The sequence below is a fragment of the Pangasianodon hypophthalmus genome, chromosome 25, assembly GCF_027358585.1.
Source record: "Pangasianodon hypophthalmus isolate fPanHyp1 chromosome 25, fPanHyp1.pri, whole genome shotgun sequence".
Lineage (NCBI taxonomy): Eukaryota > Metazoa > Chordata > Actinopteri > Siluriformes > Pangasiidae > Pangasianodon > Pangasianodon hypophthalmus.
Window position 1 is genome coordinate 13,131,782 of NC_069734.1, and position 23,091 is coordinate 13,154,872.

The following is a 23,091-nucleotide window of genomic DNA, read 5'->3' on the forward strand; positions in this document are numbered from 1 at the left end:
AGGAATTTCTGTTAAACAGGTGTGCGTTTTCACTTTTTGCAACACCTTCCATTTATTGCCTCATGCACCAGCTAACAGAATTTGCTGTCAGGTTTTAACAGGTGCTGAACTTATTTTAACTACTAACCTCTTTTAGCAGGGAGTGAAAACAAATCTTGAATAGTTCTTTTTAACTTTTTGTAGCATTGTCATGCCATAGATAATGTTATGTACCTTACTAGTAACTCGTTTACCTGACTATCCTAAAGGTATCCATTATACTGTCTTTAAGTATGCTATTATTGAGCATTATAATTACGTTAAAGGATTAAAACACAACAGAGCTTGCTGTTATTGGCAAATAAATGTCAAACATCTCATTGCTGTTAAGTTTCACCGCATAACAGCACGATTTTAATCCATTTATTGTTAATAAATGGACTATAAAAGTACTATAAAAGTAAGTAATTAGGTTTACATAACTGTTTTGTGATGTAACACCATAATATTTGTAACACCATAATATTTGTACCTGCTATTGTGAGGCTTACTTCGATTGAGTTCTAGCTGCAACATACTGTGAAATAAATATGAATAACAACAGTAAAAGCAGCAACTAACCACTAACTAACAAAATATTGTAGTGTTTACAAAATATTTTTAAGAGCATATGTCTTATTTGAACATACAGTATGTGGCCAAAAGTATATGGACACTTGAACATTACACCCATATTATATGGTTCTTCCCCAAACTGTTGCCACAAAGTGGAAGCACACAATTGTATTCCTTACAGTGGAACTAAGGGCTCTAGACCAAACCTGTTCCATTATGCACAAAGCGAGCTCCATGAGAGCATGGTGTGCCAAGGCTGGTTTGGAAGAACTGGAGTGGCCTGCACAGAGCCCTGACCTCAACCCCACTGAACACCTTGGGATGAACTGGAACACAGACTTTGCCCTGGAGCTTCTTGTCAGACATGAGTGCATGACCTCTTGTGCTCTTGTACCTGTATGGTAAATCCCCACATTCACAGTTACTAGCCTTCTAGACTTATTATAGACTTATTGTATGACTTCTAAACATCTTTACTTTTGTAGTTAAGGTAAACCTTAACTTTACTTCTTATAAAACAGAATATCAAGCACAACTGTTCAACCGAGTAGTGACTGCACACATAACATAATGGAGGTAGCTCAGTTCTCTTGATCTTTAAATCTACTCAATCTTTAAAACTACTCATTTTTTCACAACTAGTGACAAAGGTGTTTTTTGATAGCAATATCACACGTTTGGACAATGATGTACATAGAAAGAGATCATTTCACATTAATGAAATGATCTCTTTATATGTACATCATTGTCCAAACGTGTGATATTGCTATCAAAAAACACTTTTGTCACTAGTTGTGAAAAAATGAGTATAAATTATGACTTGTAGGAACCAGAACCCGGGGAATAAATGAGCACCTCAGTGGCCTCCTTGGATAGAAATGGTTGAATTCTAATGTTTCTGTAAACGAGAATCCAGCCAGATTTGCAACACGTTCCAAGAACAATAACTGTGTGAATGCAGCGTTTTGGTGCATTTTTAGAAGGAGTTCTCAGAGAAAGCAGCAATATCAAGATGTAGGTCTGCAGTTCTAGGAATATGGAGTAGCTTGGTCTTGCTGGGATTTATTTTTAAGTTGTGAGAGATGTCTGCCAGACATGTATGATAGTGCAGAAAAAGAGAGTGAGTTGTTGGAAGTCCTCAGCATAAGCATGGTAGGAGAAGCCATGTGAAGATATTATATCACAATGAAAAGAAAAGATGCCTGAGTACTGAACCTTGTTGTACACTCCTGCATGGAGCAGATGTGGATCCTCTGTAGGTCACCTGATAACTTGTGACCCTCTAGGTAAGACACAAACCTCTGCTATACCGAGCCAGTGATGCCATGGTGGATATTCTGGTTAAGTGGTTATAATTTTTTTTCTTTCAATTTGAATATGACAGTAAATAGGTAATTCTCGTTGTAACACACCTAATACACAGTGGTAATTGTTGGCTCTTAACAACGTTTCACTAAACATTGTTTAATAAAAAACCCATAGCACTTCATTAGCACTGATTACCCTAGCACCAGAGTAAGATGAAGAGAGGAGGAGAAGTGTCATATTTTTATTAGAGAATAGGGAAATCTAGTAGGAAGTCAGATCTGTGAAGCAGAGCTCCATCCTGCTATCACACATCACTATTAACGCAGCAGTCCATTAATATTACACATCATTAATTGGAGATCAGTGAGGTTTTTGGGCACGGCTTAATAGAGACTGTATTTACCCTTGTCATTAATGTGTGTGTCTGTGTTTGATTACTCGCTATTACGCTAATCCTCATTACAATCTTGGCTCCAGTAGTATGTTAATTATTACAGACAAGTGTGATTGCATATTAATATTAAGAAATATACACATAGAATTGCATACTTAGTGAGCTGATGGACAGACACTACACACACTGTAATGTTTCTCATGTCATGTAGGCATCGAACAAGAAATATGGAGAAATCACAATATTGTGACACTTTGTGTCTGTGTGTGTGTGTGAGAAAGAGAGAATGAGAGAGAGAGAGAGAGAGAGAGACCTTCTAAACCCCTAAATTAAACTTCTGGGGCAACCAGAAATCACATCATAAGTTGAATGGAGTCTACATGAAATCCCATTTGGAGACTCAGCGAGCATGTAGAAAAAAGGTCCTCTAGTCTGAAAAGAACAAAATTGAACTTTTTTAACAACTTGTCGTCTGCCAGAGATTAGAGACTGGTGTGGAAGTTCACCTTCCAACAGGACAATGGCCCCAAGCTTACTGCCAGAGCTACACTGAAGTGGTTCAAAAACAAGAACCTGAATGTGTAAGAATGGCCCAGTCAAAGCCCAGACCTCAATCCAGTTGAGAATCTGTGGCATGTCTGAAGCACGAGGCGCTTTATTTCACATTCTGCTGTTAGCCAAAGTCACAGCGCTCTCAAACATGATTTTGAATCTTGTGTTCTCCACTTTCAGAAAATGAACTTCCCCATCAAAATGCTGATTTCTTTAACCCAGATTGAATCAGTTGGGAAATGCTGTCTTAATACAGCAGAGCGAGAGAGAGCGAGAGAGAGCGAGAGAGAGAGAGAATGAGAATGTGTGTGCCTGTGTTCCCAGCACCGGCTCGTGAAAAACAGCATGCTTATGAGAAGTGTGTTTTCTAAACCCCAGTAGCCTCTCCTGATTGGAGATAAAGAGGAAGGGAGTGTGGGATTGATTAAAGGTTTATTACACCTCCTGTAATATAAGTGCTAGTTTATGAGGAATAGCCTACTTTATTAAGCAGTCGGTTGAGTGAAGATGCAGACGTATCAAACTGAAAGCTTTCTATCAAACAAAACAACATGAAGCACAATATCTTTACAGCCGCACTATCTATCTGTCTATATATTTGTCTGTCTTTGTTTTTTTTTATGGTTGTGTCTATTTGACATCACTGGAAAACACTTGAGTTGCTTTAAACAGGCTTTATAAATAATCTTGATTTGACTGAGAGTGACAAAAGGTGACTGCCAATCAGCAGAGGCGACAGTCACCTTAGGAGACAGTTAAAGAGACCTGTTTTGCGCCCCCCCCCCAAAAAAAAAAAAAAAAACCTCTCACCCCCTCATACACACACACTCACACACACACACACACACACTTTACTCACACTTTCCCTGGTGAGTCACTCTTCATTGCTCTGGCAATATTGCAGAAGAAACAGTCATGTCATAAAAAGAAAGTGGAATTACACAGTCTCTCTCTCTCTCTCTCTCTCTCTCTCCCCCTCCCTCTCTCTCCCTCTCTCCCTCTCTCCCTCTCTCTCTGAGACAGGGCACTAAATATAAAGCTCAGACTCACTGGGCTCCGTCTTACACACCATCACACTCCCTCACACCTCTGTATTCAAGTGTGTGAGCTGCACGTCACTGCGTGTGTCTTTACCTTTTAAGGCTGGGGAAAGGGTTCACATATTACAGTGTAGTTCTTTGATGAAGCATCTGCAAAAGAACAGTTAGTGGTGTGTGGATGTGTGTGAGTGATAGAGAAACAGAAAGGAGAGATGGTTTGGTATGTGGGTTCTGATGCAGGGGAAGGAAGTGTATGGTGCATTTCTGAATATGTGTGAGTTTATAAAGTGGCAAATGCAGCCTGTGGCTTTTTGTTTTTCGGTAAACGGCACGTTCACTGTCTCCACTTTTCTGCACATGCAGCACATTCTGATCGGTGTGCGATGTGACTCCCTCACTGATGAGTTTCAGGCTTATTTTGAGCTAAAATAATTCCTAACGGATATTGAGGTTAGGTTCAGGGTCACAATTATTTGCTTATTCACCAAATCACAATTATTTAAGCTGAGCAGAATTGTTTGATGTGATCTTAATTAGTCAATAGATTTTATAATGATGTTAATATATACTAATTCTCAGTTAGTTTCAAATCACTCCACTATATTTGAATCATTAGTTAATCTATGATGCGTCTAAATGTTTCATTATCATAGATATATAAATTGTCAGTACAATATTTTTTTCATAGGTTTTTGCTATAGTATACAGTAACGTTTATTTCAGTTATGGCTTTTAAATATTTAAGTTATTGTTTGTCCCTGTCTTCCATTTGAACGTGTTTTACTTTCTAAACAGCAAACAGAAATGTCATTTACCCGGCATTGAGACATGGCTGTGTGTGTGTGTGTGTGTGTGTGTGTGTGTGTGTGTGTCCGTAACTGCTGTTGTGGTAATAAAAATGTCGTTTTATAAAAATGTCAACTGAATCACAGTTCACAATTTCCCACTCATGACAGGCCTGTTTGGGATTAGGTTTTAGTTTTAGGTACAGCATTTTTTTAGACTACAATAACACACACATCAGTGGAAATAACACACAAATACATAATAATAAAAATTCAAAGCTTTTGTAGTGCTTTCACTCTAACAGACACACTAATAACACAGTTCAGCTGTCCAACACCACAAATAACAGCCACACACACACACATTTGCAGGGTGTTTGTGGTTCATGTCTGCCACAAAGAGAAGTTAGAAGAAGTGTGTGTGTGTGTGAGAGAGAGAGAGAGAGAGAGAGAGAGAGAGGGAGAGAGACACACATCATAACCTAGCTCATGGCTCAGTTCATATGTATCTGTCAAAATATCATTCTAACTCTTTTTTTCTTCCTTTACTTTGTGCAGTGCTAGAGGAAATATCAGGTGTGCTGTGCTGCTGCATGGTTAACAGCGCAATAAGCAAGGGAAAGAAGGAATGAAAAAAACAATGAGCCTACTTCCCTCAGCATTCTGCACACATCTCTGTTAAACATGAAATGAGCGAGGGATTGTCTTTATGTTTAGACCCTGGTGGTATCTCGAATCACATTCTATGACTTAATACTTAAAAGTATGTTCTAATCCTATAGAGTCAGATATTGAACGATATATAAAGTATCTTTGTGCAGGGGTTTACTGTAGCGAGTTTGTGCATGAGAGTTTGTGCATGACGATGCTTGCATGTGCACACATAGGCTTAAAAAAACATAAAGAGAATTTAAACAGCACCTTTACAACTTATTGTCAAATGGATACAAAGCAGAGAAACAGATAGGGTCATATTAAGTTCAAATATTTTCACCTTTTGTGTAAGGAAATTGTTTTATTAGAGCCATGAAATATATAGAATGTGACACAGACCTGAAATGCATGGCTCACAAGCCAAAACAGACGACTAGAGAACTTTTCTAAGCAATACATATCAGAATCAATCTTTGCCAGTTTATTGCTGATATTCTTAATATTTTTTTGTACTGGACTTTCAAAAATAGAATTTTTTAATGCAAATGTGTAATTAATTATGCGTGCTTAATAAAACCAAAAATCTAGTCTCTTGTTGTTAGAATTAAAGCAGTTATTTTACTGTGAATTCACAAGATCTTTACTTAAAAAAAGGTTTGTTGGAATATTTCTATATTGTTTAATCAAGCAACTACAATGTTATGAAAATTATTTTATGCTGGTTGTTCGTATAAAATCTAATGTAAATCCAGCAATAATCACCATATTGTGAAATTCCTCTGTAGCATCTGCAGTATCTTGCTAATTAGGGATAAGAAAGAACATGTGCAATATCATGAATGCAGCTAATCTAGAAACTGACATTTTGTTTCTGAATATATACAAAACAAATTTTGTGCAAAACTGTTTTAACAACACAATGTGTTTCCACTCATGTGGTTTATTAGGTTTATAAAGGAAACTGACATGTGCACTAGATTGTCAAAAGTTTGTGGACATCTGATCACACTCATATGTGGTTCTTCTCCAAAATGTTGCCACAAAGTTGGAAGCACACAGTTGTCTAGTATATCTTTCTATGCTGTAGCATTACAATTTTTCCCTTCACTGGAACTAAGGGGTGCAAACTGCCCCTGACACTGGGGACACTGCCCCTGTGCACAAAGCGAGCTCCATGAAGACATGGTGTGCCAAGGCTGGATTGGAAGAACTGCAGTGGCCTGCACAGAGCCCTGACCTCAACCCCACTGAACACCTTTGGGATGAACTGGAATGCTGACTGCACTCCAGGTGTCCTCGCCCAACATCAGTGCCTGACCTCATTAATACTCTTGTGGCTGAATGAGCAAATCCCCACAGCCACGCTACAAATCCTAGTGGAAAGCCTTCCCGGAAGAGTGGAGGTTATTCTAAGAGCAAAGGCGAGCTAAATCTGGAATGGGATGTTCAACAAGCACATATAGGTGTGACGGTCAAGTTTCCACAAACTTTTGACCATATAATGTATATCCTAATGACACATCACTTGGTATATACAGTCAGGTATATAAATATTTAGACATTTAAAAGGTTTGTCATTTTAGCTGTCAACCAAATTGGGTGAACGGTGTAGGAATTACAGCACTTTTTATGTGTGGTAGTGCAGCTGTCTTCAGTTCCTGCTTGTTCTTGGGGTTTTGTCTTCAGCAAGGGAAATGCATGCTCAGTTGAATTCAGGTCAGGTGATTGACCTTTTCCATCGCAGAACCTTCCACTTCTTTTCCTCAGAAAAGGTCTTGGGTTGCTTTTGAAGTAATATGCTTTGGGTCATTGTCCATCTGCACTGTGAAGTGCCCTCTAAAGGGTTTTGAAGCATTTGACTGAATCTGAGCAGATAATAGTGGCCTATACACTTCACAATTCATCCTGCTGCTTTTGTCATCAATAAATACAAAGGAACTGTTTCTTTTCCTTTTCTACACTCTTCTCTTCCCATCATTCTGGAGCTAGTTGATCTTTGTATCATCTGTCCATAGGATCCTGTTTCAGAACTGTAAGAGCTTTTTTTAGATGTTTTTGGTGAACTTTAATTTGGTCTTCCTGTTTTTGAGGCTTATCAGTGGCTTACATCTTGTGATAAACCCTGTGTAATTACTTTGGTGAAGTCTTCTCTTAATTGTTGACTTTCATACCGATATGCCCATTTCCTGGAGGGTGTTTTTGATCTGAACAACTGTTGTGAAGGGGTTTTTCTTCACGAGGACCACAGTAGTTTTCGGTGGTCATCTTGGGCGTTTGGTGGTCCTGAGCTCACCAGTGCATTCTTGCTTTTACGAATGTACCGAATAGTTGATTTGGCCATACCTATTATTTTGCTGTCTCTCTTATGGGTTTGTTTTGATTTTTTTAAGCCTAATGATGGCTTGCTTCACTGGCAGTGACAGCTTTTTTTTACTCCATATTGAAGAATACATTAATCTAATATGGCAACATCCCTTCAGACCCTACGGATTTGCATTTCTCAACAGTTTTTGACCAAAACTCACCTTCAAGTCAGTGGATAATCCCTGGATGCTGTAGACTTGTATGTAAGAACTGCTGCTGTAATCACAAAGACTGTCCTGTGCTCCCCTCAGGAGGCTTATTCACAAAATGCTCCTACTGAGCATCCTTTCAACACACTTAGTACTGTTTGACTTTGCTCTTCTACACGTGTATACTGTAATGATTTACAATCTCACTATCCAGTGTCACATAGAAGTGGAGTTCCCTGTTGACTCTGGTTCCTATCAAGCTTTCTTCCTCATGTTGTCTCAGGGAGTTTTTCCTTGTCACTGTGGCCCCTGGATTGCTGATTAAGACTCTTTGTGAATGTCTATTGTTAAAGGCGCTACACAAATCAAATTGAATTCAAGTAAATTCTGGTGTCTGTGTTCCATTTGTAGTGGGTTCGCTTACTTTATCGTCTGTAGATTTGTTAAAAAGTGTAACTGTGTTGATAGTGAGGAAGCTAAGCTTGCGAATGGTGCGACAGAATGACACTGAGTGATGAGCAAATCCATTAGTAACCTGCCTGTAGTATTTTAAGATATTAAAAAAAAGTTGCACAGAACAGAAATAGGCTGGTCACTTAAACTTAACTGCTCTCTGAAACTCCTATTTGCTACTAATTTAACCAAAAGACAGAGACACACCACAGGCAGATTTGTCCTTCCCTTTTGTTTGATGGTGCACCATGGGACAGATTAGTGCAAAAAGCTTCCTGCTTCATTTGTTTCTACTTCCAGGTTTTTTTATTCTGCTACATACTGTATGTGTGTGTGTATATCTACAGATTTATACCTGAAAATCATAAAGAATACTACACAGCCATGTGATTTTGTTTTGGAGAGGAAGGGAGGATTAATTTGTAAGTGTGTGTGTGTGTGTGTGTGTGTGTGTGTGTGCATGCATTCATTAGGCTTTGCGATTTTTTTCTGTGACAGAATTTTTTCATGCTCTGTTCCCTTCCCTTACTTACACTCTGTCTCTGTCTCCTCCCTTGGACACGCCTACTTCAAGTCTCTCAGTGCAGGCTGCCTCCCCTCTGTCACACGTCTCTGCCTCACTCCCTCTTTCTGTCTGTCTCTCTCTCCCCTTCGAAAGGAACAAAGTTATTCAAGGAGCTGAGGACAAGGCGTTTCTGATGAGCTCTCATCTCTGCCAGTCAGGTTGTATTCATCCGGAGCTCCTGTGCTCTTGTTGTGTGATTGTGTGTTGATTGTGTAGCTGAATGCAGTGCTGGGTCTATAGTCTGCTTTGGGGAAGGAGTTTCTTGCAAAGAGAGCAGGGTCGAGATGCATGCTGAGGGAGCGCAAGCTGCTGTAGAGGGTTACGACTGCTTCAGTCGCGACAAAGTGTCGCACTTTTGGTTTAGAGCAGTTATAATTCGCATCTGAGTGTCACTGGAAATTAATACAGCTCTGTAACATTTCACATATGGCTTACTACTCTCATTCTCTTTTCTTTCCTTCATTCTCTCGCTTTCTCAGAGAGGACAAGTCTTATATGCATTAATAGTAAAGAGAAGTGGACAGATCTCTTAATGCAGCTCAGGAATAAGGAAAGAACTGTTGCTTCATGTGAGGTCAAAAGCATTTTTTGGTGCTAAGATTATTATCATGATTATTTTGATTATTTGATTTTTTTTTTTTAAGTCTTAAACAAATTTTACAAATTTTTAGATGTTATTTAGATAACCTCTAGATAATTGAATAAATGAGCTAAACATGAGCAACAATATCAGCAGTTAAAACATAAATAAAGGAGCTTTGTGGCTTAATGAACCAGTATTGAGATCTAGCATTAGCTAAAAAGTTAACTTTATCCAGGTTAACCAACATTGCATTAGTCTTTGAGGAAAAAATCTATCAAACTGCAGTTAATTAATTCTGCATCCCATCTTTCAGTCATTGTGAAATGTCAGTTTGTGAAATGTCAACTGATGAAGCTTGGCTTAGTGGTTAAACCCACTCCAGTCCAATTTAGTCATTTTTATTTTCTACTAAATTAATCATCCTTGAATCTGAACCCACAGACCTCAGTACCACTCTGAAACGGCACCGAAATCACATTGTTGTGTTGCTGAGACTTTGATAACATGTTATTGTGTTGTACATTTTAGTCCACGTGAGGTCTAGAGCTCTCCTTGGTTGTCCATCGTGATAGTTTAATAGTTCTTTTTGAACCGTGGTGCAGCTGTTAAGCAGTTGACTGGCGTAAAAAAGGTTTCTCTGTGTAGTGTCATTACTGGATTTCCATCTGAACAGTGCTGGTCTCTGTTTGTGCATCAAGTCAGTGACGGGTTCACTGTTACTGCAATGCAAATGCTGCTGCTGAAGCTGGGCTTCACTCTGCTGCGAAGACCACATGGCAACTGTGGTTCTGTCAACTCCAGAGTTGACATAAAGTTTGCAAACCCTGATATACAGTTAGTGTGAGGGTCCTGCAAATATTCTTAAACTTGATTCTGATTATTCGGTGTGTTGTGCATGTGTGATATTGGCTGATATTAGGGTAAAATAGATAAATAGGCTAAAATAGATTGTACTTGGGATGTGTAGGCTCTGTATGTATACACATAGTGGATTTCTTAGTAACGTGTCTTTACTTTGTACAAACTTGATGTATGGTTCTGAAACCCTTGAAGTAACCCTGGAAATGTCATATAAAACCATTAACTGATGAGATGAACAAATCATTAGCTATGTCTTTGATGCCTGGGAAGATACTAAAAATGGCTAAGAGCATCTCTACACCTTTACCCTCATTAAAATCGCAGCTAACTAAGGACATCTGCTTTAATAAAGATTGCTTCACAGTGGTATTAGAACGTTATCAGAACACTCATGCAACGTTCCTGGTTAGACAATATGGAAATGTTGCTCTTAAATATTACTCATAGGAACAGTAATAAACGTTATATAAGATGTTCTCAGAACACGCAGGAAATGTAATAGGTTGAATTTTCAAAGGTTTCTAGAACCATAACATTTAGAAACCTGCTAACTTCAGTTTGTAGTGTCATTTTTACAAAAAAGGGAAACCAATACGTGATTATTGAGTGAGGGGAGAAGGAATATGATGTTTTTGAGCTTCTGTGAGTCGTCCTGACGTAATAGTAATTCAGTTCAACTCTTTGTCATAAGTGTCTATTCGGAATAGGCAGGAAATTTAAATGCATATGTCGTACACCAGCTTATATACAATAAACACCATCAGACCTTAATTTAGGCACACAAGAAGTCTGAACACAGTGTAAATGAGAGGTGCCACAGCCAATCCGGAGAGAGTGAGGGAGCATGGAAGTGTTTTAACTTTTGGGTAAGGCCTATTTGTTGTCTAATTAACTGGAAGCTAGTGAATGATTTATCCTTGTTGTGGAATTTGTATCCGTACCCAAACGTGACGCTCTTTCGCTAGAAACCTCACCATAGCTAGCTAATGATTAACAGGGGGGTGTTTGTTATATCGGGGGCGTCTACTCATCTTAGTGTGTATTTTTATTGCTCTGTGTTTTAGCTTGTGTTTATCTAGCATGCTAACATTAGCTGGAATTTTCCTAACATTTTTGACAGGCTGAAGAACAACATACACATATAATATCATAAAAATAAATCAGGCAGTAAAAATACACATATGGGGAGCGACCAGAGGTGATAGTTTTTCCCTCCGTTTTACATACTTAGCTATAGTTAGCACGCTAGTTTGCATCAAACAGAATCAGTTACGCCGAGCCATGAGACGTGAGCCAATGCAGCAGCCTGCTCTCCGTCACAGCAGAGCAACGGAGGGGTTTTGCTCTTTCACCTGGTACTCAGTAACTGTAACAGTCACATTAATGTGCACAGTGAAGCTATTTATTCCCATAATGCTTCTGTAATATTGAGGAAATAGAACACGTTTTATATGATATGTGACCAACTTTGATGAGAATCTGGGCTGGGCCTGCTGTTATCTTTGTGAATAATGATGACCTAGCATAAGCATTTAATTCAGCACAATTTTCTGGTCTTCCTTTTTCTTTTCTCTGACGTTCTCTGTCAATCTCTTTCAGTAATACAAGGTAAAAGGAGCAGATTTCTGTTCCTGCACATACGTGCAAACACGCACACACTTCCATACGCACATCACACATGCTGTCACATGTGCTGTTGTGAGAATCATATTGTTGAGTGAAGTTTGAGCTGAACAGAAAGTCTCACTCGCCACTTTACACACGCACGCACGCACACACACACACACTGAGTGTGATGTGGTGTGATCGCCTCCTTCTCTTGGTGGTATTTCAATAAACCAGTGATGTTAATGCTCTAGCGTCATTTCAGTTCAGAGCAAAGACATGTTTCTGGCCTTGTTCTGAACTGGAATGAAATGTACATGTAGACAGTGCAATCTCTTCCTCTTCCCTGTAGTTTTAGGAACAGGCCACTCTGAACAGTTGTATTACACATACATTACACATACTTAAACACACACACATGCACGTACGCACACACACACTCATGGAGACTGTTGCTTATATGCAGTCGACTTACCTCAGAAGATAGAAGTCAGATCTACATCATTTTCAACCTCCACGTGTTTGAGCTATGAAGTGGGGAAAAACCATGGACATCTCCATTTTCATTTTTTATTAGCAACAAGCTAGCCAGCTAACTGTGATGAGTGATGTATATTTTTCTCCTCGAAACAGTGAACTTTGTAGTCAGTGATATAGATTTAACAAGCGAATAGGTCTGCATGTTAATGGTCTAAAGTGACTACCTGTATATACAGTATAGCTGATTTAAAGGAAAGAAGTGCTACTGTGTGTACTGCTGATGCTGTGAGCGGCCATGTTGATTTGATGTCATTTGCTGAACTCAGTGTTGAGGAGCCCTGAGTATCTGAACAGGAATTCAAAGTTGAGGGGGCGTTTTCTTTGTTTTTTTCGGAGAAATTCCAAGTTACAACCTTTATTCTGATGCAGCATTATTTTGTTTAAACACCATATTGCTAGAGTGGAGACTGAAATAAGAAGAGATAGCGCGTAACATCATCGTTGGGATTCGAACTCGTGATCTCTGGACGATAGGGCGAACGCATTTCTATTGCACCACTTGAGAACCAATAGGTGATATTTTGAGCCCAATCATACTGGGCCATTGTATAGTTTTATTTTTAGAGCACAAAAAGTTTTTTTAAGTAGTGTAAATTTTAAGCTCCTTCATAGCCTTAGGTTTGTGCATGTGGACTTCCCTATTGATTTGAAAGATGAGCCAAACATGCATCATGTTGAAAGCTCTGCTTATGACCAGGTCTGAACCTTCTGGCAGAGACAACCAGATTTTGGGCTGAAATATCCTGATACTTAGCAGAATTCATGATACTATCAATCTTCACAAGACCCGATGAACCACCAGCCACAGAACAGCCCCAAAGCATCAGTAATGCCCCGCCATATTTTACATGGTTTATGAATGAATGAACATGAGCCCAGGTTTTATAAAGGAAAACTGCTGCTTATACAATGCAAACATGTGAAATCTATTCAACACAACGCAAACGGTTTCAGTGGAAATTTCAGGAGTAAACGCACTAATAAGTAAATGGCTACAGTAAATACAGTAAGTGCACTTTTATCATGTACTAGCAGAGTGGTGTGTGTGTGTGTGTGTGTGTGTGTCTCTTCAGGGTTAAGGGCAAACGTTCATCAACTCTGCTTTACATGAACACCTCTCTCTCTCTCTCTCTCTCTCTCTCTCTCTCTCTCTCTCTCTCTGTGTGTGTGTACATGTGTGTGGATCTGGCAGGGGAGAGTTTGTGGTAAACATACCCTTCAGGTGAAGTTTTGGTACTGATTTCATCAGAAGCATATATTGCTCTCACATTTAATTTAATTTTCACACAGAATTTGCAGCAATCTTGAGTACTGATCGCTAAAGCAGCTCATCCTGTCCTTTTATAAATGTGCAGTTCTGAGTGGTTTTCTTTTACTACTACATCCAGATTTTTACAATATTGGTGGCGTTTTGCACAGGAGAAGGTAATTAATTTACTTGGGTGAAATGAGGCACAAATCAGGTTTTAATTCGATTTAAGTGGATGATGTAATCAGTGTGTGAAGTGATGCAAACAGTGTGGTGATGTTGAGAACTGAATGTGACAGTAAGTTTTCACTTATCATCACTGGGACTACATTCACACAACTAGAAATTATCTGAGCTCTCTGTGCATACTGTACAACTTGTAGGTGTAGTTATCTGTCTCGTTAGTCTATAGATGTATGTCATATACACTAAACACACACATATGTGTGTGTTTTGTGTATAATAGTGTTAAACAAATAGAAACAGGAATTTTGGAAACGTATGTGTGTGTGTGTGTGAGTGTGTGTAGAAATATAGTCCTGCCATTGCATGAATTAAACAGCAATGTGCAGGCCTTCCCTTTTGGATGAAGCAAGTCTTCTTTGTAGCCCGGGTTTTGCAGCACGATAAACACAGCACAGTTCATCATTAATTCATCTTCAGTAAGTGCATTACCCTGGTCACAGTTGCTATAGTCTTAGCCTCAGACACTCCGCTCACAGGCTGCAAAGCTTTTCAAATCTCTTGTCCACTTTTCTGGCCAGAAGCTTTAAGATTGCAATCTGATTGGCTCTTCACACTTCCGTGCTGACAGAAAACAAACTTCTTTTTTTTTTTTCCAAAAAAGCTGATTTCTTTTGCAGTTGCCCATCAGATGAGTAGGTCCAATAACCAAAAATGAAACCATCATCTATATTGAGTTACACAAAATAAAAGTTTTCATTTGGTGTGTATGTTTCATCAGTGCTACACTATATATATATATATATACATACTGAAACACTATTAGGTTGCATCAGCTACCACTTCTAGCCTAGTCAGTTAGGAAGCTAGGCAAACAAAACATGGGACTGGGCAGCACATAGGAGATTTTAGCTGCCTGATGGGGTAGCTGATGAATTTATCATTTGCTCACCACTGCACAAGGAGCTTTTCACAGCATGATATAGTTACTGGATTTAAAATAGTTCAGAGAATCTCATCTTTAAATGTTATTTATGAGATTAGTTTTAAACAGTTAGTGGCTGGTAAATGAGATAATCTCACATGTTTGCTGACATGCTGCAAGAAAGGTCTGTGATTGTTTTTTTTTTCACTGTCAGTCAAATGCTGTGTGAAACTAGGCCATGTATCATGAGGAAAAGTACACAACCCTCAAGCAAAAGCTCAAGTTCTAGGTTGTGAAATATGGGGTGTGGTAGATCCGGAGCCTATCATGGGAAAATTGCATCTCACACACTTATTCACACCTAGGGGTGATTTAGATTAGCCAATCCACCTACCAGCATGTTTTTGTGATGTGTGGGAGTAGGACTGGAGAACCTAGCAGGGCCCGATTAAGTGGAGAACATGCGGGACTCCACACAAACAGTAATCAGAGCTCAGGCTCGAACCCCAGACCCTACAGCTGTCAGAGAGCAGCATTACCTGCTGCACCACCATGCTGTCTGCATGGATTTGTGTGGATGTTTATTAGCTGTGTGTTCACACATTAAACTCTGTGCAATGTTAGTGTTCCTGCTTTCACAACGTTTCTGAGATTAGCATGCAAATTGAACAGAGGTTCCTCTAAACAGTCTGGTGCACACAGACACACATTCATGAACAACATCCACGCGCACACACACACACACACACACACAGCACGTGTATACGTGTTTGCTACCCACAGCGAGGCCAAGCTTGATAATTTGGTTGATAAACTGGAAAACGGGTCTCATCTATTCACCTAAAAGTGTATTTCCGCTTCTCAAAAATGTGGTTATGTTTGTTTAGATTGCTTGTCTGTGCATGGAGAGCTTTTTACATCTGCAGTATTTTCCTCCCATTTAAGAAAAAAAAGCTTATTTCCTGGTTTGACTTTACCAAACATGCTGAGGTGTCATCTAGTGACACCCATAACCAGGAAATAAGTATTTTCGCTTTTGGAAAAAACAATTACATCAAATCTGTAGATGAATGTGTGTTCAGAATGCATAGTATAAAAAGTAACAGACATTTGTTGATCAGAGTGATACAAATCACAATATCGAAATAAAGTGGAAAAAAATAAAAGGCTTCAGAAAGACGGAAGCTGCTTTTCTTCCCCCTCACCAATCCCTCGTTTCTCTCTGGGGACCTTGACCCCTTGCTGCTTTAGCCCAACTGGTGTGTGCGTGTGTATGTGTGTGTGTTTGTGTGTGTGTGTGTGTGTGTGTGTGTGTTTTCAAAAGACCTCATGCTCTTTAGCCAAGTGAGTCATTTTTTTCAGAAGCTTTTGTGCCTCGCTTGCTTTAGAAAGTGTGATTACTGTGCTATGAGCTATTAATGTCACTCTCCTTTTGTAATGCAGGTTATTAAAGCTTAATGGAAAATCTCAAAAGAGCAAAGAACGGATTTTAAACTCGCCTTAGCAGCCGAGCCCGCATCGCACAACCTACCAAGCAACTGTTTTGATATACGTTCAGTAACTGTAAGATTGCAGGAATAAACAGAAGATTCCATCCCACTTTCTTTCTGTCTCTCTCTCTCTTTTTGTCTCTCTATTGGGTCTGTATTGACCTCTGACCTGTTTCCCAAAATGTACTGGGTGGGAAAATTGGGGTTGCTCTGGTGTGTGTGTGTGTGTCTGTCTCTGTCTCTGGGGAGTGACTGTAGAAGGGTTTTCTTTTTTTTTTTTTTTTTTTTTGCTGTAACCCTGTGAGCTGTCATAATGCCTCATAAGCAGACAGTTCATGAATGTGAACTTACTTTAGATTTTTTTCTCAATACATTTTAAAAGAAAATCCCTACTTTCTTAAATATTAGGCTCAATTTTTTGACACTTTTTATAGGCCCTTGTTTTTGAAGTATTGAGGTTTGGATTAATAGCATTTGATTTATTTGACAAGCTAAACAGGATACTAGCTGTAAAACCTCAATATAGGAACTCTACAGCAAGTATAAGTTTTGTACCTTAATGTAAGTAAAGAGGTTGAAGTTGTATTTCAACCTTTGCCACATTATTTTATAAATTTTATAGAATATGAATTTTTGTACTTCTATGACCTCTATTCATGCGACTAAACAGAGACTTACAATGAGGTCTCGAGCTGTAAGCAGTGTTTTGAGCTGTTATCATTATGTATTGTATGTAGAATACAGTATACATATATGCAATTACCTTGACATTTTTTTTATTGCACAACTAATGATTAAGCATTAGTGTAATGTATTAGTGATGCATGTATTAGTGACGCAAGTGTTGGACAATGTTGGTTGTGATGTTTGTTGGAGGTTGTAAGACACCGGTGTGAAACTCATGGCCCCCCGTCAAACACAGCCTGCAGTCTCGTTTCATTCAGCACGCTCGAACTTGCAAATAATATTGTTACTATTTACTACAATATATTATTCAATATTTTCACACTAGACCAGTAATATGTGTGTAGTAATATACAGGTTGAAATAGGTTTAACAATTTTATATTTGGTTTACTGTATTGTAAGCTTATAATAGGAAAGACGAGATAAATTTGACTATATTCCAAGTATTTCCGCTTGATGTCATTTTGCAGTGTACAAATGTCCTGTTCTACTTTTACAGCCAGTTGTTGGTGTTATTCGATAGAATAGATAATAAAACATAAAAAAAAAAATCATTGGCCTTAGATTATTGCCCTTCACCTCATTTAATTCTCTTTCTCTATCTCTCTTTCTCTCTCTCCTCCAACCCTGTCTTCTCTCTCCAGCATTCCTCTCTCCTTCATGCTACAGCTCTCCCTTTCTCTGTGTCCTCTGCTTTGTTTAGGTAGAGAGACAGTGAAATGACAGCTGAGGCATAAAATATGGACTCTCTTTATTATAGTAACCTCGCTCTGAGATCGTGTACACACACACACACACACTCTTACCTTTACCCCACATACTCTGTTAGTGTCTGTGTGGTGATAGAGTGGGACTTTGTTTTATTAAGGATGATCTTTGTTAAACATCCTCACTGCACGTCCTCTGTTTTCTCCATTATTAATAAATGTTAATCCATTTTCCAGAGCTTGTAGTTCTTTATTTACACTTAAAGGCTTTCTTTAATATGATATCTTTCCACTTCATTAGATGCAGTGGTGGCTCTAAAAGTTAAAAATCACTTTAATTCTACAATGTTGAAATGACACAAGTCAACTTATAGGAAAGTTGCAAACAGTGAAAGTTAAAATGAGGGTTGTGGTCAGCATTTGTAGCTTTTTCTGTCTCATTAACTTCAAAAGAAACAGATTGACAGTTGCTAGCATGTTTATATACGTGATAATACGTCTTTAGTAAATGAAAAATCAACTCTGGGGTGATAACAGTAACTCCCCTTCACTTTGGGCCACATCACGCCACCCAGTCACGGATTATTTTCCTATAACAGCACATCTCATTGTTTTATTCCCTACATATTCATTCACACATCTTTAAATCATCTTTAAAGAATTGTAGTACCTAGCTTGTATTTTTGGAGTTACTACCAGACCCAATTAAATAAAACCTATAACAGTGGAGTGTGGTACGTTGCTGTAGGCCTAAATTTTTGATAACTGAATGACTTTATAATTACTAACAGGTTTTTAAAAGTCAGCAAAATATCTATTTAGTTACATACTTTGAACATATTTTACTAAATGTTACTCTAAAACAGTGGCGGCTCGTCCATAGGGCAGGTGAGGCAGATCCCCACTGTATATATTAGCTGTTCAATATTGATTTTGTTGCGTTTTTCACTGCCTCACTTAGCTCCATGGAGATATTATTGCACCTAAATGGGAACTGCAATAATTGCCCACAGGGACAGAAATCAGGCACACTCCCCCATTCCCCATGCTCCCTCTCTGAAAATGTTTATTGGAGGAGGAGCAGTGGACAGGACTGTTAATGACAGGGTAGCAAGCATCACAAATTTTATACCAATTTGGCATAAAATACTCCACGGCTGCCAAGATCTTGTTTTTATAGCAAATAATCAGAAAACAATATAAAACATTTCTGCAAACAAAGGAGAAGTGTAAGTGAGATAAGTACAAGACAAATTGCAAAGATCGGGATAGGGAAAGGGGGAGTGGATTAGGTCTCTGTTGTCCAGTCCCTGGATGTTTTGGGCTACTTTCAGGTCTTTTATGTGGTTTTTGGTATGTAGTTGGGCTGGAATTTTTTCTGCAACCTGGCAACTATGGTTTATGATATTAGCTCTTTGGGAAAAACACCTGTGGTATCAAATACTGTTGAACAGATATGTCTAAAACCAATGAAAACAAGCTGCTAGACTGTACACTGGATGACTGTATGTTGACACTCTCTCTCTTTTACAGGGTTACTCTAAAAAAAATCACTACATAGTAGCTTATAGCAGAAGTCAAGTCTAATAGCCTCTCAACTTCATTTTGTTTGAATTTGTGTCATTATTAATGTTGTCCTGCCCCACCAAAATCTTCTGTCAAGAGCCGCCGATGCTCTCAGGTCACATTATGTCTACTTTAATATGAAATTTCCTGTAATGTTTTGGTAACTGTAAAACGATTCTGAATTGTAAAAGATATCTAGAGATCTTGGAAACTATTTGGAAAAATTCTATTCAAATTTGTACACTGACTCTAAAGCCTATTGTATGAACTGTACTGTGCTGAATCTGTACTGGCTAAACAAAGCTTCTTCACTGTATAGTATACCAGATGCAGGATGTAGGTAGGATATAGGAAAACCCCGTAAAGTTTATGTTACAGTCCTTCCTGCCTTCAAGGAAGAAATGTGTATTTACTTTCATATAAACAGCCCAACTAATACATATAAACATCACATATGGAAATATTACACATTTCACATAGTTTACTTACTCATTTCATCCCACCAGCCTTACCACATATACAGTATATTTGCGTTTATACATCTGTTGACCTCACAAACATAATCTGTGCCTGTCATACCCCATGAAAATATCACATCCTGTATACACATAAACATGCGTGATGCAGCCAGGCTGTTTGTAGAGTGCTAATATTACCAAGGGAACGAAGTTCAAGCTTGTTTGATATTGCAACCAGATTGAAGGGGATGCTCAAAGTCCTGAGATATAGTGCCCTACTTAAATAGCTCTGCTTTTAAACATCAGCCAGGGCTGTAGGTTAATGCCGAAATGTCGTCCAGTTTGATCTAATCAAGATTAGGTTTAAAAACAAAATCCATTGATTGATTTTAAAGTAAAGTTACAGACTTTTTTTGTACATTGCTCATTGTAAGCATTTATAACACAGCACTGTTAAATTCACCGTTCTGATTGGTCAGGGGGTGTTGATTGATTTTCAGCTGGCAGTGTAGTGGCAGCTGTAGTGGCAGCTGCAAGGCAAATTACAGGTTTATATACACGGGGGCGTGTATGGTTGATGTAATATCCTCGTAATGTAAAGCTTACAATAAACAGATTAAAAAGCATTCTGTTATTTAACAAAGAAAAATGTCTAAGCCAGGGGCTTCAGCTGGCGGACCACAGCAAAGTATTTTATTACTCGAAGAACTGCCCTTTTTTTTTTTTTTTTTTTTTTTTTTTTTTTTAAACATGAGCCGTCATGGCTTCTGTCTCAGCTTGTTGCATTTATGTAAATGATTTACCTGAAGGCATCTCAGTCAGAGTTTTCACAGTTTGATTAGTGAAATGACGACAACAGCTTATTAACAAAAAGGTTTGATGGTGAAAACAGTGCTGAAAGATGATTGGTCATCATTTTCCACTTTGAGTCCATTGCACTAGTCAAAAGTGGTAATATGAAGAGCAGATTTTCCGACATGGGAAAGTCTGAACTGTTGCTGTTGTTGTTGTTGTTGTTAAATTTCTGATTCACAAATAAATGAACATATTGTGAATGGGGTTGTGTGTACAGCAGGAGCTTACACACAACCCCAAGGAGCTTCTAACTGTGTGTGCATGTGTTTGTCTTCTGTATAGTATAAAGCCTACTTGATATGCTCACACTGTTGAGTGTGTGTGCGTGTGTGTTTTGAAGAAGCGTGACATCTTCAGTGTGTTTGTGTAAGGAGTGTAGTCTCATTATTTAGACCGCATGGAGAACAGGACACACTGTCCTACAGTCACAGAGACAGGTGGATGACTTTATTGTAACATGATATCATGTTATGCTCATATTGATATGAAATATTCACACTTAACTCATTAGTCTAACATTCTTCAGAATTTGCTTAATGAACTAAGAATGAGACATCTTCAGAGCTTTAAATGAGCCTTTAATTCAGTTGTCTAATGATAAGATTTCATTAACAATCTATATTATTCTTGAGGTTTTTAAGAAGTCAGCAAAATATAGTCTTTATTTGATACTTATTATGTGTTTAATGAGGGTTTATGGAGGGGGTTTTCTTCTCTGTTGCAGTGTGCATAAAACCATTTGTACACATATATTTAGGCACACATACACGCATTCCCGTGGGTTGGGTTTATAGCTTCAGTGAGAATAGTTACCGTCTATAAAACCACACAGTGGTATGAGCGCCTCAGCTAACGACGTGTTTGTGCATTGAATGACCTTTAATTAGTGCGTGCAGCAGAAAGCTGGTCACCAATGCTGTGCGAAACTGTGATCTGTGCTGAAGATTAGTTTCTCAATAGCTCACATATTTATGCACACACACATACACACAGTTATGTTACCTAATACCAGTGTGGTGTATTGTGTGTAATAACTACTCTTCAGTTCTTCAGGTGTTCTGCCTTTGACATTTTGTCTACAAAAGAATGACATCTATTAGAAGTGAAAATGATCTTAATGCTGTTGCGTTCTCAATTCTGATTGGTCAGAAGGAGTTGATTAATTTTCTGTAACAGCAGCTCTGGCAGTCGTTCTAGCTGTAAGGTATTAATGCACTCATTCTAATACAGCACTGTGTCTATAACAATAAAACAATACAATAAAACAATAACGATAGTGATAACAGGGTCTTTAATCCATTTAATGCCTTAGATGCATAAAAAAATTGTGTGTAATTGTTAATGGGGTAAGGTTTTATGTAAGCAGATTTATTTAACATTTATGGAAGGAGTCTCCAGTTTCAGAGCTAAAAGTTTACATTTTCTGACACAGGAAGTCACAAATTTGTGTTTTTTTGGTAACATGGTAAGCTGCATTTTTTTTTTTTTTAATCTTAACTGCTTGGTTAATGTAACTGGCAACAAGAACTAGCTTGGTTTGTGGACTTTCCATAGCATTAACAAAAAAAAGTATACTATGTCGCTCTTTAACAATTTTTTTAATTAGCATTGGCAAATTGCTGTGTTAGAGAAATAAAACACTTCAGGATGTGCTCTTATTGAAAAAGAAGCATAGTGGTTCAGTTTCCTATAACAGCACACCCTCGAGTGTTGAGTTAGTTCACCAAGGCAGCTCACCATACACACATTGGTGTTCATGATGACAAAACTCTTGATTCAGCAATAACTGTCAGGTGTGTAAGATCAAGGAAATGACTAGGGATGAGAAAATAAGGATGGATCTCTGTGAATTAGCTGTCTGTACCAGATATTTAAATGAGATTTCTCCTTTGAGGATCTAGTAAGGAGATTGTGTGACCACGCTTAGAAACGACTGAGATCCACAGAGCTGCAGCTCACCAGGCCTGGCGCTGAGACCCACTGCTCTACCAGTCTATGCAGCTCTATCACACAGCAGTAGATCTCTCAGGGCACCAGCAGCAGCAGTTATAAATAGCTTGCAGAGTGTGTGTGTGTGTGTGTGTGTGTTGGTTGTAGTGCAGTATTGACTAAAAGCAACCAGAAGTCAGCCTCACTTTCTCCAGGTAAGCTTACCTGGCCAGGTGAACTGCACTGTATTGTGGAGCTGTGGAGATCTCAGATTCAGTTTCTGTACACAGCGAGGTCGTGTTGCACCTGATTACGGTTTAGTCAGACATTAGGAAACTCACATTTAGATGTCTATATCAGATAATTTGATCGAGTTTCTCCACTGAGAACATAATTAGAAACAGTTCAGTGTGTTTTTTTGTGGTTGTTGATCTTGATGTCCGGTTGCTCAGGCAGCTTTGCCCCTCAGAGACAGGATAAGGTTGGAATTTGAGGTTGGTGCATATAGATGATCAATGGCAAACAGATTTGTGTCAGTGAAGCCACTGTTTCCCTATTTCACTCAAATTCAAACCTGAGCCAGTTTACGCTGACCT

The 23,091-nt window shown here is 38.6% G+C and overlaps 1 protein-coding gene across 12 annotated transcripts in view; it reads left to right on the forward strand.

Moving 5' to 3' along the window:
• The window catches only part of dgkza (diacylglycerol kinase, zeta a), a 150,949-nt gene that overhangs the window by 62,951 nt on the left and 64,907 nt on the right, over positions 1-23,091 (forward strand). Inside the window, exon 1 of one of the 12 annotated variants that reach the window (XM_053229550.1) lies at positions 8,772-9,016. The exons of 6 other annotated variants lie outside the window; for them this stretch is intronic. The gene's annotated coding sequence lies outside the window, so the exon portion shown is untranslated. Of the gene's footprint in view, positions 1-8,771; positions 9,017-23,091 lie in introns of those variants that run through there. 5 more of the 12 variants (XM_053229551.1, XM_053229552.1, XM_053229553.1 and 2 more) reach the window with 5 other exon arrangements.